Below are 16,247 nucleotides of genomic sequence, written 5' to 3'. Positions count from 1 at the left end.
ACTGTGACTCCTTGAAAGCCAACTGTGTACTCTCAAGAATCTCAAAAGTCACCTCAAGTTGCTCAGTAAGCTCACTCACCTCATCTTCCTTGGCCAACAATGCATCATATGTTGTACTACCCCACTCCATAAGATAATCTTTGTCGGCTACCAACTGCATATAATTCTGTCTCAAAATCCGAATAGCCTCTCATAAAGAGTGGATCTCTATCAAGGAAAGATAACTGCCTTCCTGCTCATCACTAGTAGGAGAACCCCATCCATAAACTGCTAACAACTGACGAGCAGCATCGAAATGCTGGCAAGTAACAGAAATGTCTCGGTCACTAACTCTCAACTGATTAGACACATGATGGTACTGGCTTGACTGTCTCCTACAAACCTCCTCTGATGCACTGTCTAAAGGAGTATCCTCAAAGTTACTAGTCTCTAGAGTATTACCATCCATATCCTGTGAATCAAATCTAAAGCTCATATCAACATATGGAGTATCAAAAACATTAGCATTTCTGTCCAACTCCTCTGTACCCAAGGAAACTAAGTCTTCAAAACTGCCCACTGCATCCTCTTGGATGTCATCAATGCCAATATGATCCTGGGACTCATCTGTACACACTGCCAAATATGAAATATTATGAACACATTCCAGCAAGTATGGTCGAATGGATATATGAACAAAGCCCAACACTGGTGTATGAAAACCAATACCAACATCGGATAAGCTCCTGGCACAAGAAAAGACAACACCGTGCAATCTGCTAATCAAATCCATGATAGCACCCAAACAATTACTGCTACCAAAAAGTGTTAAAGATTTCCAATCAACTGAATCCCAAATGCCAATATAACAATCTCGAGTCCATATCCATAAACTATAATCAGCTAGTAACTCAAGCAAAATCCTCCCCTGAGTAATATGACCAATACCAACTAATTTCACATACCTGTCTGACATTATCCCTATATCATGGATGTGAATGCAAGATGAACTCGCAACATTATCAATGTCCACATATGATCTACCATTCATAGAAAGCTGAGTATTAGGAGTGCAAGATGAAACTAAACTCAATTCCATGCCATGCTTATCCCCATGTCTCTCCCAGTCTTGTAATGCCAATGGAGTATTCACCAAAGAAGCTTGAGTGTCCTCAAGCTTGTGAGAAAGCCTGTCAACTTCCTCCTCCTTCCTCCTCAAGGCATCTAAATAGTCTTTGATAAGGCTAAGAAGATGGTCACAATCTAATAGAAGATGTAAATAACTCAACTTCATCATTCCCATTCCTTCCCTAATCGCTTGTAAGTCAACACAAGGAGACTTTGCCTGAACTCCCTTATGTCTACCCTGTAACTGAATCATTTGAATGTGATCCTCTATCATATCCCACATCCTATCATGATGAGATAATGAAGTCACAATACTATCTTTTTTCACCTTCAGCTGGCTGGACAAATCATGTGAAGTACTACCTGCCTCAACCTCATGTGATGAAGCATCTAACTGTGCCTGGTACTCTTTCTCAGCAAATTCATGAATGCTCAATGTTTGCTCATCTCTACCAGGTATCTCACCATCATGCACAACAACATCCTCATAATCATCATCTAAACCCACTACCTCTTGTGGCAGAGTAGAATCTGAGACCTTTGCTTGGCTATATGCTAGTTTCTCAAACTCCTCATGCAAGTTCTTGGTAATTGTGTCATCTGCCCTGTGAGAAAATTTGCCAAATAGAAATCCAATCAACTTATCCACCTTAGCTGGGTTAGACAACATGTCATTCATCATATGGTGGTGCTCAACCAACTATTCAGACATGTCATGGCTTATTTTCATAAGTTTATCTCGAATGTCTAAATAACCATCCTTTCTACTATTTTGACTCTGGATATCAATTGTCCAAGATCGTGTCCTCTGAGACTCTGTACTATACCTGTCCATTCTGGATAAAGTAGAGTGTAACCCCAATAGGATATAACTTCTTCAAACACCAAGAACTAACATGCAAATGATTAGAAGTAGCATGCAACCATAGATTTTGACATGCAACTGATTAGAAGCAACATGCAACCACCAAATTCACCAAGAACTAACATGCAAATGATTAGAAGTAGCATGCAACCATAAATTTTGGCATGCAGCTGATTAGAAGCAACATGCATTCATAAATTATGACATGCAAGATCTGGGTAGTTATCAAAACTGACATGCAAGATCTGGGTAGTTGTCAAAACTGACATGCAAGATTTGGGTAGTTGTCAAAACTGACATGCAAGATCTGGGTAGTTGTTAAAACTGACATGCAAGATTTGGGTAGTGTCAAAACTAACATTCAAGATCTAGGTAGTTGTCAAAACTAACATGCAAGATCTCGGTAGTTTTCAAAACTGACATGCAAGATCTGGGTAGTCGTCAAAACTGACATGCAAGATCTGGGTAGTTGTCAAAACTGACATGCAAACTTCTACAAAACCTCAGGCTGGAAAGATCATAGCTCTGATACCACTTAAATGTCCCTTTACTGGTTTTGTATGATATTTCCAACCTTCTAATTAGATCTTTAAAATCAAACAACCAATATTACAAAGATCCACCAATTTCTCAATAAAACCCGAATCGAGTATGACCGAAATAGTGCCAAAAGCTTCACAACTTCACAAATTATTAATAAATCTGAAAATGGACATTTTTACAAAAATTTCAGCAGAATAACAGCCTAAAAAATGACATTTCCAGATTTGTATAGCCTTTACACAACAGTTCACAAATGTAGGACAAAAACTATGCTCATCGGGCTCCCGAAATTAACACAAAAATGCCCGGAAACACCACAAAAACACTAATAATCTATCTCAAAAGTTTAATCACGTCCCAATACATATATTCAGCTCTATTTTAACATCTTAAAGTCTAAAATACAGCAGCAACCCAAACTGATATGAAATACTCAACTAAAAACACCAAACTCATACGAAAAACACACCCGAAAACCACAAATCTGCACTGTTCAGCACAAAGGCAAACTCTGTATGAGCATGCACATGGAATGGCTTCAAACTCCCATCTTTAGCCTTCCTAGAAACCTACAAAATCCCATTCTTGGGTCTCCCTGGAAACTTGGAAACTCCCATTCTTGGGTCTCCTTCTCCATAGGTTTGGCAGCCTCTGAAGAATAACAAAGAATGAGCAAAAATCAAGTTCTGGAATGAGCCCAAAATGCCTCAAAACCCCTTAAAAGAGGGCATAAACCTAACTCACATCCAAGAGGGGTTAATAAAATATATTTTAATAATAATTTTCATTTATTAGTCCATTCGATTCCAAAGATTTATCCCCTTTTGCTGAAACTTCACCTTTTTGGGCTTGCCTGCCTTAGCAAAGATTATTATTTTTAATTATTTGAAAAGGGGACATGACAGAAGCCTAGAAGAGTCAGAAGAAAATTTTTGAGGAGACTCACAAAGTCTATGAAGCAACTCAGACAATGCAGGAGTTGGAGCGAAAGATAGAACAGTAACTTTGTTTTATTTATTCTTGTCTTTAGTTGTTAGGTTACTACTATTTTTTGTCAAGTTGGCTTTTTCGTGTTTTGGCTTTTTGATGTAAGTTGAATTAGCCTTTTCTGTGGCATTTGTGTTGGCTGGGCTTTCATGCTTATTATCAACTATGTGACTTGTCTTTGTTTGGTTGGGCTTTAAATGCTTATTATCAACCTTAGTTTTTGTTTTAACATTTGGATTTCAAGATCCCTATAAAACCTGTTTTCCTTATCAAAAAAATCACACAAGTAATCAGCATATTATTTAAACCAAAAGGCATAAGCAAACATGCATACAAACCTTCTCTTATCTTAAATGCAATATTTCATTCATCGCCTTCTTTGATTTTGATCTGATGATACCCACTCTTTAAGTCAATCTTTGTAAATTATCTTGCTCCACTCAAATAATTCATTATGTCATCCATTCTTGGTATAGGAAACCTATACTTTACTATTATCTTTTGTATAGCTTCGGAATCAATACACATTCTCCATTCTCTTAGGTGCCAACACAGTTGGTACTACATGCAGACTTATACATTCTTTGTTCAATCATTTTTGTAATATCTCATGAACTTATCAGTTAAGCTCTTCATTCTCAGTTGGTGTCAATCACTCTGGTCCTTTATTTGGAAAACTTTCTCTAGGAATCAAATCCATACACTAGTACATTTGGACCCAATTTTCAACCAAGGTTTGTAGCTATTTTTCTCATCAAAATTTTGAATAAATTGCAGGTTGGTCAAAATTTTGACAAATGCATTCGTCAAAATTTTGACCAACCTGCAATTTATTCATCAAAATTTTGACCAACCTACAATTTGGTCAAAATTTCAACGAGAAAAATAGCAATGAACCTTGGTCAAAATTTGACCAAAATTGGTCCAAATTCACTAGTGGTACAATCATTGATGCTTCTCATCAGTGGAAAACCATCAAGTACATTATCTAAAATGATCTCCTTATACTCAATGAGTAACTTGTAAACTTCTATTGGAGCTTGATCTTCTATGTTCTCACTCAATTTGTTAGGAATTATAGCAAAATAAACATCACACTTTTTCAAATCCTTAACAAATTGTCTCCTTCCATCAAACAAACTTTCACAAATGTAAATATCTTGCCAACACATTATTCAATCAAAGGTAACAGAATTTTTTTCTTCCCATCAAGCCAAATAGTATATTTATTCAATCTTCCATCATGTCCAACATGTCTATCATATTGCCAAGGTCTACTAAACAAAATATGACAACAACAAATAGGCATAATATCACACAACTCCTTATCACACTATTTTCCAAATTTTTAGATTCAGAAAACATTGTTCACTTACCATCAGTGTATGCTCATTCTTAATCCATGAAATCTGATAGTTTTTAGGGTGCTTCAATCTTTCCAATTGCAACTTTGATAACATCTTCTTAAAGGCCAAATTTTTTGAATTACCACTATTAATGATTACTTTCCAAATTTTATCTGTAAATTTGCATTTGGTCTTGAAAAAGGTTTCCTCATAGGATTATCTGTAGACTTCTCACTCCATAATGCTCTTGTAACCATCAAATTACTTTCCTTCTCAAGTTCATTCAGTGAGTCTTCATGTACCAAAAAATATCTATTGCTACCAACCTTCTTACTCATACTCTTACATTTAAATGATGTATGCCCTTCTTGACCATAATTGTAACAAGTTCCTTTGAATCCTCCTCTTTTATAGCCACCTTGATAATAACTACCTCTACCTCCAGATGAACTTTCACCTTTTGACTCATTCTTTCCTTTGTCTTCACCTCTTCACTCGATTTTTCTTCTATCGAGATTTTATCTTTCTTGATTAGATCTACTACTTTCACAAGAAGATTTTCCTATTCCCCTAGGAACCTATCTCCTCTTGCTCTCTGTCATTTCTCATGTCTTTTATTCAATTTCTCCTCAACTTTTGAGGCAAAATCATAAGCCTCCTCAATGATTTCCATTTTGGCTAAATTAATCTCCTCTTGTATAGAAGTTCACAATCTATTTAGCTACCTTGCAATTATTTTCACTTCATCTTCAGTATGTCTAGATTTATTGTCCAATCTATAAAATTCCTCGGTGTATTCCTTTACAGAGCTATCATTTTTCTTCAAACTTTGCATTCTCCTAATACCTTTGTTTTAGTTTTAACTCTTCTCTATTTTTCATTTTGTAAATGCTCTCACCACAAGGATGCATGACCTTTTAGCTTTGTGATTGTAATTTTCCCCTTCTTCTCATTTTCTATGTTCTCATACTCAAAGTACTTTATGTGATCCAATCCATCAACTCATATGAATCCTAGTTTCCATTATACCTAGGAGGGTTGAACTGCATTGTAGACTTCAAATTGGTCAATGCTTTCAAAAACCTTTCATCTCCCTAATCCATCAAGGTTGTAGGTGCAACAACCTTGTGCACTTCTTCAATTTCATCATCAAGATATATTCCATATCGTTGGGTTGTCTCAACAACAGATAGCCTCGTCGAAATTTGTCATAACATATCAACCAATCCTGGATCTACATCTCTCCTACCATGAACCATCTTGAAACCCTTTGCAATTGAAGGTTAGATCACAATCTTCCATCCCATAACAAATAAACCAACTAGGGTTTACAAGAAGGAACTTTCAAGACCTATATTTGTAAACAAGGGATCCAAACCTTCTATGATACCACCTGAAACAAGCCAAAGAGGGATAGATGGGGCTAAAATATCACTAAAGTACCAAAAAAAGCCTTCTTAACCCAACACAAAGGAAAAAAAACATGAAAGGAGAGATAACAATGTAGATCTAGTTCATATATTTACTCAAAGTCTTGATACATGTCAGGTTGTGATGCCTTCCCAGTTATAGCTATTACAAAATGCAACAATTACAAAACTATACTCATACATGTGATATCTAGGATCTCCATATCTAAACTCTAACTTCCTCTATCTTGCCAAAACTAGTTGTAAACCTACAACATGACTCCCTATTTATACTCAATGAAATGACTCCAAGAACCTTCTAGATTCAACATAGGAGAAAGTAACGACTCAAAAATAGGTTCACACACTTCCCAAAGAAAGATCCATTTATTTACTAATGACCTAAATTGCATGTATTGTCGGCCCAAAAAGAAGAGCCAACAAAATACCCCTTAGTGAAGCAAGGAACCTAGCAACAACAACAAACAAACAAACAAACAAAAAATATTGAGTAATAATTGACCAACTCGGGGATCAACAATGTAATACCCCTCATTTTCTATCATTGTAGACTTCATTATTAAAGTTGTATCTGACTCTTATGTGTATGTGTTATCCCTTAGCTAATATTTTAAATATGATACTTTGATATATAGGGTAATTTATTAAAAACCAAATAGTAATGGTTACACACTTGCAATGATGATAATTTTATGTGTCTATTTAATAATTATGATTACTTTCATAATGATGATGTTTTAATTACTCTTAGTAAATGTGATTGCTTCCATAATGATGTCATGTGATATACCTTCAAATGATGATGATGAGTTATTTATATTATAACATAATATTACTTATACTCATGATTTATTGATTATACTTACCCTATACTTGCATGTGTATGGTGTGTGTGTCTATTTTATATTTATGTCTGACGTGTATGATGTGGCTAAGGGAGGGAGTCGTAGTCACCTATGAGTTGAGATCTACATGATATATCACTCCTTTTCATTTTCCATTTAGCTTAGATATATATGCACATGTACATGCTCGTCTTTTATTCAGGTTGTAGGTAGCACCATTGACTTTCCTAAAGTGCCTATATGAGTGTACCCTATCACAATAACTCAATGGTAACAATGGGGAGATAATGTTTAGGTCCAATCCTAGCCAAAGCCTAATTACTTATCCTAAGAATGAGGACATGTATCTGATTGCCTACCCTCTTTGAAAATCTGTAAGTCTTTCTTTGTGTGTGTTGTTTGATTTAGACTTTGGTCGATTTTGCATAAATGATTTATTTATAATATTTAGATTAATCATATAATATAAAGATTTGATCTAAAAGTCTAAATTGGAAAATTGAGTAAAAAGAGAATTAAAATATTAAAGAGTAAATATTAACTTATTTTAATTATTTAATTACTAATAATTAAATTAGAGTTGCATTTAAATAATGAGCTTTAATTATTATTATTAATTAAAATAATAAATTGTGCTTCTAAAAGTGTTGTGCAAAATAGATAAGGTGGAGAAAATAATGAAATTGATATTTTAAATTAAAAGTGCTCTGAGTGTGCATGAAAATATTTAATAAATTAAGTTATTTAATATTTAATTAAAATTAAGTGACTTTTTATTAAATTAAATATTAGAAAACCCTAGTTAGGGTTAGGGCTCTTCATTACATTTTTTTTTTCATTTTAGAGTACAAAGGTTTCAATAGAGCAATTGTAGGGACAAAAGTTAAAGAATTTCTTAAACGTTTAGGAGTATTTTGGATCATGTGTTTTTTGGGCTTGTGTTGTCTTGGACATTCTACTGGCATATTTGAGGCAGGGTTTGAGAACCTTACAAATCTTTCTCTTAAGAAGATTGTCTTCTTTGTGTCTATTAAATTCTGTTGTAGTGATTGTTGAAATTTATGAATAATTTTTATTTGTGGAATTTAAAAGGGAAATTACTTATGGATTATATTATTTTTGAGAAATTAAGAGAAAATAAATTTACTATTATTGTGTAGAAAATTCAAATAAAACTTAAATCTAGAAACCCTTGTTTTAATATTTATCATGTTCCTTTGCTTGGGATGTTTAGTATTGGACACTTGGTAAGTTGAGCTGGAATGGCCCCTTGTTAGCTAACCTTCAAGGCCTTCTTAAATAATGGTCTCTTCTTTTTAAAGATTCTTTTTTTCCTCAAATTTTGCGAGTGATTCCAACAGTTGTCACTTGGAGTATCTGGTAGGAAAAAAATAAGAGAATTTTCAAACAAGAGAGATGTTCAGTAGATCAAGTTTGTGAGGTTGTGGAAAAATCAGTCTCTAAGATGATCAATGCATATACATCTAGATCTAAGTCACTGTCTTCACTTTTCTCCTCTCATGATTCTAAGGTTTTGAACTAGTGGTCACTCATTTCTATACCCTTCAAAGGAGTGTTAATTGGAAAACAAACTAAGAGGAGAGAAGAAAGGACATTAAGTGGTATCCTCCTGATAAAGATTTTGTTAAAATCAACTTTGACGGAACTTCAAAAGGAAACCTTGGGATTTCAGGGGCGGGTTATGTCTTACGAGATTCTAATTCTCAAGTTATTCGGGCAACATGTTTCAAGATTCCTATTGGTTCTATTACCATTGTCGAGGCAAGGGCTTTGCATTTGGGAATGGGTCTTGCAATTTCTAATGGCATTCAAAGAATCCACATAGAAGGGGGTTCTCAAATTATAATCTCAGTAATTATGTTAGGACATTCTTCTATTTGGGGGATCCACTAAATTCTTTAGGAGGTAAGGGCGTTACTTTCGAATGTTGTAGAATACAAAATTTCACATTGCTTTAGGGAGGTTAACAGGTTACCTAATTGGCTAGCCAATAAAGAAGATGATTTGGATAAAGGGTCAATTGATTGGGATTCAACATCATTAGCCAGTTCATTGATAATTGATAAAGGTTTGGAATGGGTGTTGGGAGAAGTCTCATCAATTAGTATCTGACAGATTGCCAGGGGGTTTTAGGCTACTCACTTAGTATTTTGGTTTTGAATCTACTCCCGATTTGTTTTTTGGGCAGATTCTAGTTGTATCTCATAAAATATATATTGTTCATCCGGCTGTAAAGGGAGGTTTTCTTCACTACTTCTTCCCTCCTGGAGCCTCCTAAAGTAGTTTATAATAAAATATAATGGCTTCGTCCATTTTTATCAAAATAAAATAAAAATAGCAAAACCATGTTGAATGAAAGTCAAAATATTATGTTGTTCTTGAGAAAACTTACATGCAAAATAATTAGAAAATATGAATGTTCATTTCACTTAGAGTTTGATTAAATGTTTTTGTAAATAATTTATAAAATTAAAATAAATTGAAAGTCAAAGATAAATTACACATTATTATGCAAATTAGAAGTTAAATCTAATATCTAGAAAAAGAAAATTGAGAAAATTATATGCAAAAATATATTTACATATTTTATAAATAAAATATAATATATTTATTTTTAAAATGTTTTAAAAATAATATTTGTAAATCAATGTATTTATATGCATGTGAAAATGAATAAATATATGTTTAGAAAATTGATATAATAATCTTGCATGTTTAAGAGTAAATAAACATGTGAAAATAATGCATGCACGTTTATTTTTATTTTAAAAAATATATATAGATAAATTTTCAAAATTATTAAAAATAAAACATTTAATTATTTATTTATTCTAAAAATTAAATATTATTTGTATTGGTGAGCTCTAAAAAAATAATGCTTTTATAGTGGAATAAAATCTTATTAGATGTGTAAACACCCTAAAATTGGCAAAGACCTAAAATGACATGAAATTCGATCAAACAACAAAAATTAAAGACAAAATTAATTAAAATGAAGGAAAAAATGAACTTTCAAATCAATTGTAACATCAAATCATCAAGTGGTTAATTAATTAATCACCTATCAAATTCAAAAAGACCAAAGTCAATTTTAAAAGAGGAAAACCAATTCATAAAATCATAAAATGAAATAAAAAAGGAAAAAGGTAAAGACAAAAGTTGAAAATAAAAGCAACATTTAATAAATCAACAAATAGACATTTATCCTCTCAAAAGTGAAATCCACACTTTTTGAAATTTAAAACAATTGAAAATCCTCATTTATTCTCACAAACCAAGTCTAGACTGTTCCTCTTGGGATCTTATGAGATATTTTCAGTTTCACCATTACCTCCAATAAAAGGTAAACCCCAGATCTTTACCCCAACCCCCTTCTAAAATCCTATAAATAGAAGGGAAAATCAAGAGCAAAGGGACCCAAGTCTTATGCATCTATATTATAGGTATATTAGAGCTATCATTTTGATCATCCATTTAGCATCATTGTTGTAGAGATCTAATGTCATTTTAGTGTCATTCTAGCATCATTTCAATACTTATTAGCATTACTTAACATTGTTTAGTCTCAGGCATGCACTTGATTTACCATTTTTACATTCTTATCTTAGCATTTTCATATAGATCTCATATAGACATTCATAGATTTGCATCAATAGTGTACTCATGTTCTAGAACTGTTAGCAGTTATAGTTAGGGAAACATGAAATGTTTGTAGATTCGTTATTTAACAATGTTTTCTTGGGTCTAGATTAGTTCAGTGTTATTCTAATTGCACTCTACACCAAGGTCTCATTAATATGTGATTCCACCATGTACAAGATATTTATAATGCAAGTGTAATTTTAAATTAATAGATGTTTAATTATGATTTTGTTATGTTTTAAGTAAAGTTATAGTGAACTTAACTATTTAACCATTTATTTATGGTTAGTAGATATAATAGGTGGGATTATATATAATCTAAGTTAAGCTATTTATGATAGAACTATGAGTTCAATAGAAATTAAATATTAATATTGGACATATATCAAAGTTAAAATTATACTCTAAGAATGGTATTGATACTAATATTTAATTTAATGCTTCATGTTATTGACTGAGTAATTTATAATCTAAAATTATTTAAATTAATAATATAATAATATGTTATAGTTAGATTTTTATTTTTTATTTTTATTTAAAGGGGTAAATGCTTTGACCTGGAGCTATGAACCAGTGAGGCCACAAACAGAGGACCTCATCACCATTAGATTTGAACCTTGATGGCAAGGATAACAACTCAACAACTTAACCATCAAAACATGCCACTATTGGGCACTATGCTATAGTTAGAATTGATAAAATATAAGTATTTAATTAAGAGTTAGTTTTTGAGCTGAATATTATATTATTCAATACATTATAGGAAATTATATCATTATAATATTGATTAATCATGGTGATTTAATATATATGAAGAATTTATATCAAAGGAATTTATGCATGTTTTTTAACATAAACTCTTATAGCCAAATTGAACTTTAGAATATAAATTAATTTTGTTAAAAAATTAAACTTGTACTATTATTGTTTTTTTTCTAATATATGATTTTCTTGTATTTTCTTTTATGACGTTTTGTGGTTATGTAATTGACCAATTAGTATTGTACACCGGAGGCTATGGGATTTTATTTTCTATGTGAAATGATATAACTATTTTTATGTCTCGATTAGTCCCTATATGGTTTAGACTTTAAGTGTGAGTAATCCTTCTTAATCTCATCATTATGTCTTTTGATCAAAAGGGGTGACAACCTTTATTTTGTTAAGTTCAAGTTACCTGGTCAGGTTATGTTATCATTTGTGTTGCCATATGTTCTGGATGTTTATGTTGTAGATTATGTTACTTTATGATTTTCTCTATAATTGAAGGGTTATCTTTATGTGTGATGTCCTATGTGATAGAGATGAATGTTATTGATACTAGTTTATCATTTTTCTTGTAATGATGAGACTTTATGGTTTGTTACTATGATTATGATACATCCATTATGGGATGGATAATTTTGTTAGATGTTATATTGAGATGTACAATGAATCCTTGTGTAGATGTGATATTCTTTCCTATGCTCCATTAATCTACTTCGGTGACTTTCAAGATTATGGTTTATGAGGTTTTTTTTGTATTACTTAGATTATTTTGAATGGAGCATTAGGGTAGGTTATCTAGGTGTATATGGGGGAAGTGACTTGCAATGGGGGTCAAGGCCTTAAGTGGTTGTCAGGGTAACTCATTGTAATTATCTTAATTAAGTGATAAGATTGTATATTAAATGGGGGGTTTTGAAATGAATTAAAAATATTAAGTGTTCCTTTCTCATGCCTTGAGTGCTAGTACAAGCTAAAATGGGAGTGGGAGAAGATGTTTGATTACGATCTTGCATAGTTAGTTTCCTTGTCTATACGAAAGGATTACTATTGTTGCATAGGGTTACTAGGGGGTTCAGGTCCAAAGAGACTATCAAGGTAACCTTAGAGTTGGCTCATGTGATGACACTTCCCCATATGCATCTTAGGTTTTCTATTTTTATTTATTTTTATATTTTATTTTGGGTTGCCTCTGGGATTTTCTTTTCATATGATAGTACCACTTGTTGTAGAGAGCTTTTAGGATCCTTTCCTAGGATTTGTGTTCTCTATTGTGTGGTTTGATTACCAGTGTGTGGATTTTGCATTATCTCCTTTGCATGGTGGGAGTGAGAGTCTAATTAGGTGACCACACGATTGGGAGGTAGTAACTTCTTACCATTTGGGCCCCCCACAAATTGACACTAATGTTGGATGTTTTTCAATGCAATTATACCATTAGCATTCTTGTTTTTGTCTTGGAGACTTCTATTCATTTAATGTATCTATGTATCATGTACCTTATATCCTAAGATCCTTCGAGATAATGTATTGTTATTGATGTACTTGTATTTTTTACATACCTTGTGACATGTGTAGTGGATGTTGTTATTTGGATGTGTTCATTGTATCAGTTGTACTTATGTTTCTTCTTATGAGATTATGTATATGTTATTCATTTATGATTATGGACATTGTACTTAAGATTAAAAATAATTAACAAAACCTTATTAAACATGACTCAATGTGAAGGAACCCCTGAGGAAATATGTAAAATATATTTGTAATTGCTTATGTGTACTTGATGTATATGTGTATATTGCTTCCACATTGTTAGCTTATGTTTTACAAACTTTTAAAAAAAGGTTTAGTAAAATATTGTATCATAGTAGGTTAATTTCTCTTGGGTTCCCTAGCGGGGCATTACATCTAGTATGAGAGCCTGAGTTTCTACATTAGGAACTCTAGGCATATTGTGTGCCATTCCTTAACAAATAGTTAAACTTGCAAAAAGATTAAACAACATGAGTTATCAATAGAAATATAGACAATGAAATTAGGGATTTTGGAACTTTTGAACTATGACACTTGGATTTGTAATACCTAAATTTTTATACTCTTGTTTGTGGTTGTACATTTTATCTTTATATCTTAGCTTACTTAGAGTTTTCTTGTTAAGATAGTATGATAGACTCTATTGTTTATGCACTTGTTTATGTGACATTGATTTCTAATTGATGCTTAGACTTGTTAGTATTGATTAAATCTTATTGAGTATTGTAATAAATATCGCATGATTGTTAGTTAACTAGGGATGATAATTGCACATGATGACATGAAAAATAATTACAACAATCATGAATAGAATGTCTATTCATTTTGGTTAAGTGCATTCTCTAGTGTATCCAGTATACTAGATCCCTAGATGTCATGAAGTAGTTACTCCCTAGAGTGTGGCTACCGCTAGTCACCTTGTTATGTGAAACATGTTCTTGTGGAAAAAAAATTGATTATTTATGATGCGTTCATGTTGTGAGTGGGCTAGCATTGAAATTTTAAATTTTCTTATTCCTATATTAATCACCTCGCTTTCTTTTCACTATCTATTTTGTGACACTGGTCACCCTTGATTTGTTGTTGAAATCCTTGCAAGGTGTTTTATGATTTATTGTTGAACTTGGTATTCACCCACTTGGGTTTTCTATTTGAATCCTATAGTAACTATCTGAATGTTTCATATTGTTTGCCTTGTTATGTGATAACTATTCTTTCTATCATGTTCATTAAAGACCTTTGATAGTATGTATAAGGGAGGACATTGTGAGATTTCATTTTGACTGCATGTAGAAAGGAAAAAAAAAATTGGATCACATCGGTTGCATTAGTGCCACATTGATTTATGATTGGGTAAATGTTGTATTAACAAGGATTTCATGGGATTCTCAACTTATTATTCAAATGTAACATTAAATTATGGATGTCTTTTATGATGATCATTGAATTCATATATAAACCTATTTAAGAAATTGTTAAAGGAAGAATGTTGATCAATATGGTTTTCAGTTTATGCTTAACCAAAATCATATTGCACTTAGTGGTTGAATGTGTATACTTAGTAAGTTGGATTTTATTAATTTCTCATTTGACCCTTTTATATGATATTGTGGATATTAGTTTTGACTTTGAGTATCTTAGTAGTGATAGTTGGCTTCCAGGAGTAAGCATATTTTAAGGAGGGATGATGTAATAAACCTCATTTACTATCATTGTAGACTTCATTATTAAAGTTATATCTTACTCTTATGTGTATATGTTAGCCCTTAACTGATATTTTAAATATGACACTTTGATATATAGGGTAATTGATTATACCAGATTGTAATGGTTTCATACTTGCAATGATGATAATTTCATGTGCCTATTTTATGATTATGATTACCTTTGTAATGATGATACTTTAATTACTCTTAGTAAATGTGGTTTTTTCCATAATTATGTCATGTGATATGCCTTCAAATGATGGTGATGAGTTATTTATATTAGAACATAATACTACTTATACTTTTTACTTATTTATTATACTTACCCCATACTTGCATGTGTATGGTGTGTGTGTGTGTCTATTTTATATTTATGTCCAACATGTATGATGCAGTTAAGGGAGGGATTCATAGTCACTTGAGAGTTAGGATCTACATGATGTACCACTCCCTGCCATCCCCTGTTTAGCTTTGATATATATGTGCACATATACATGCTCATCTTTTAAGTAGGTTGCAAGAACCACCATCGACTTCCCTAAATTGGCAGGATGAGCATGTCGTATCACAATAACTCAATGGTAAGAATGGAGAGATAATCTTTAGATCCAATCCCAGTCAAATCCTAATTACTTGTCCTAAGAAGGAGGACATGTATCTAACTTCCTTCCATTTTTTAAAATATGTATCTAAAGACTATATCAAGCTAGAACTAAATTTGAGCAAAGGGTTTGAGCAATCCAATTTTGAGTTGGGTTCAAGCTCTAGGCATGAACCTCACTTAGAATATTATTGGGATAATTGCAATGATGAGTTTGAGGTGAGATGGGAATTGTGGTCATGGTTCACTTTGGAACAAATTATTACCCTTAAGTTGCAAATGGATGTCACATGAATTAAAGAAGAGGAGGGTGGAGAAATAGCCAACCCAGAATCTACATAATAGGTTGAAGGCCTTCCCATTCCAATAATTGATTAGAACAAGAAAGAGGAGGACCTAATGATTAGAAGTTTCAATGTGATCATAACAATTGAAAAGTGGCTTCAAGAAAAGAGAGCTAGAAGATTTCCTATTGTGGGGTTAAAGAAACAAAAGGAGGCGACAACCTCAAGCTTAGAAGTCCCACAACTCTTTACTGACCAATTTGTGCAATGTTCTATTACAGGTATGATTTTGCCTGAGACAACCCCACCTTCACCAAAAGAAGCCTTGGTGCAAGTGCTTGCATTGACAAGAAGTATGCACTCTAGAAACCGAAAGAATAATAAGCAATAAAAGTGTGACACTATTATGGTTGATTTGGATACTACCAAATCTACTCAATAAATAGAAAAATAAGCACACATGGAAAGCTCATGAGATGTTGAAAGTTTATTAGAAAGGAAATGAAAATTGGCAATATTTCACCTAACACAATGATAGTAGGAGATATAGTCAATCTTTAGATGCCTCAACA

The sequence above is a fragment of the Cupressus sempervirens genome, chromosome 10, assembly GCF_028749045.1.
Source record: "Cupressus sempervirens isolate cs-2001-9-10 chromosome 10, ASM2874904v1, whole genome shotgun sequence".
In the NCBI taxonomy this organism is placed as follows: domain Eukaryota; kingdom Viridiplantae; phylum Streptophyta; class Pinopsida; order Cupressales; family Cupressaceae; genus Cupressus; species Cupressus sempervirens.
The sequence above is the reverse complement of the archived record's forward strand: the minus strand, read 5'-3'. Positions refer to the sequence as shown.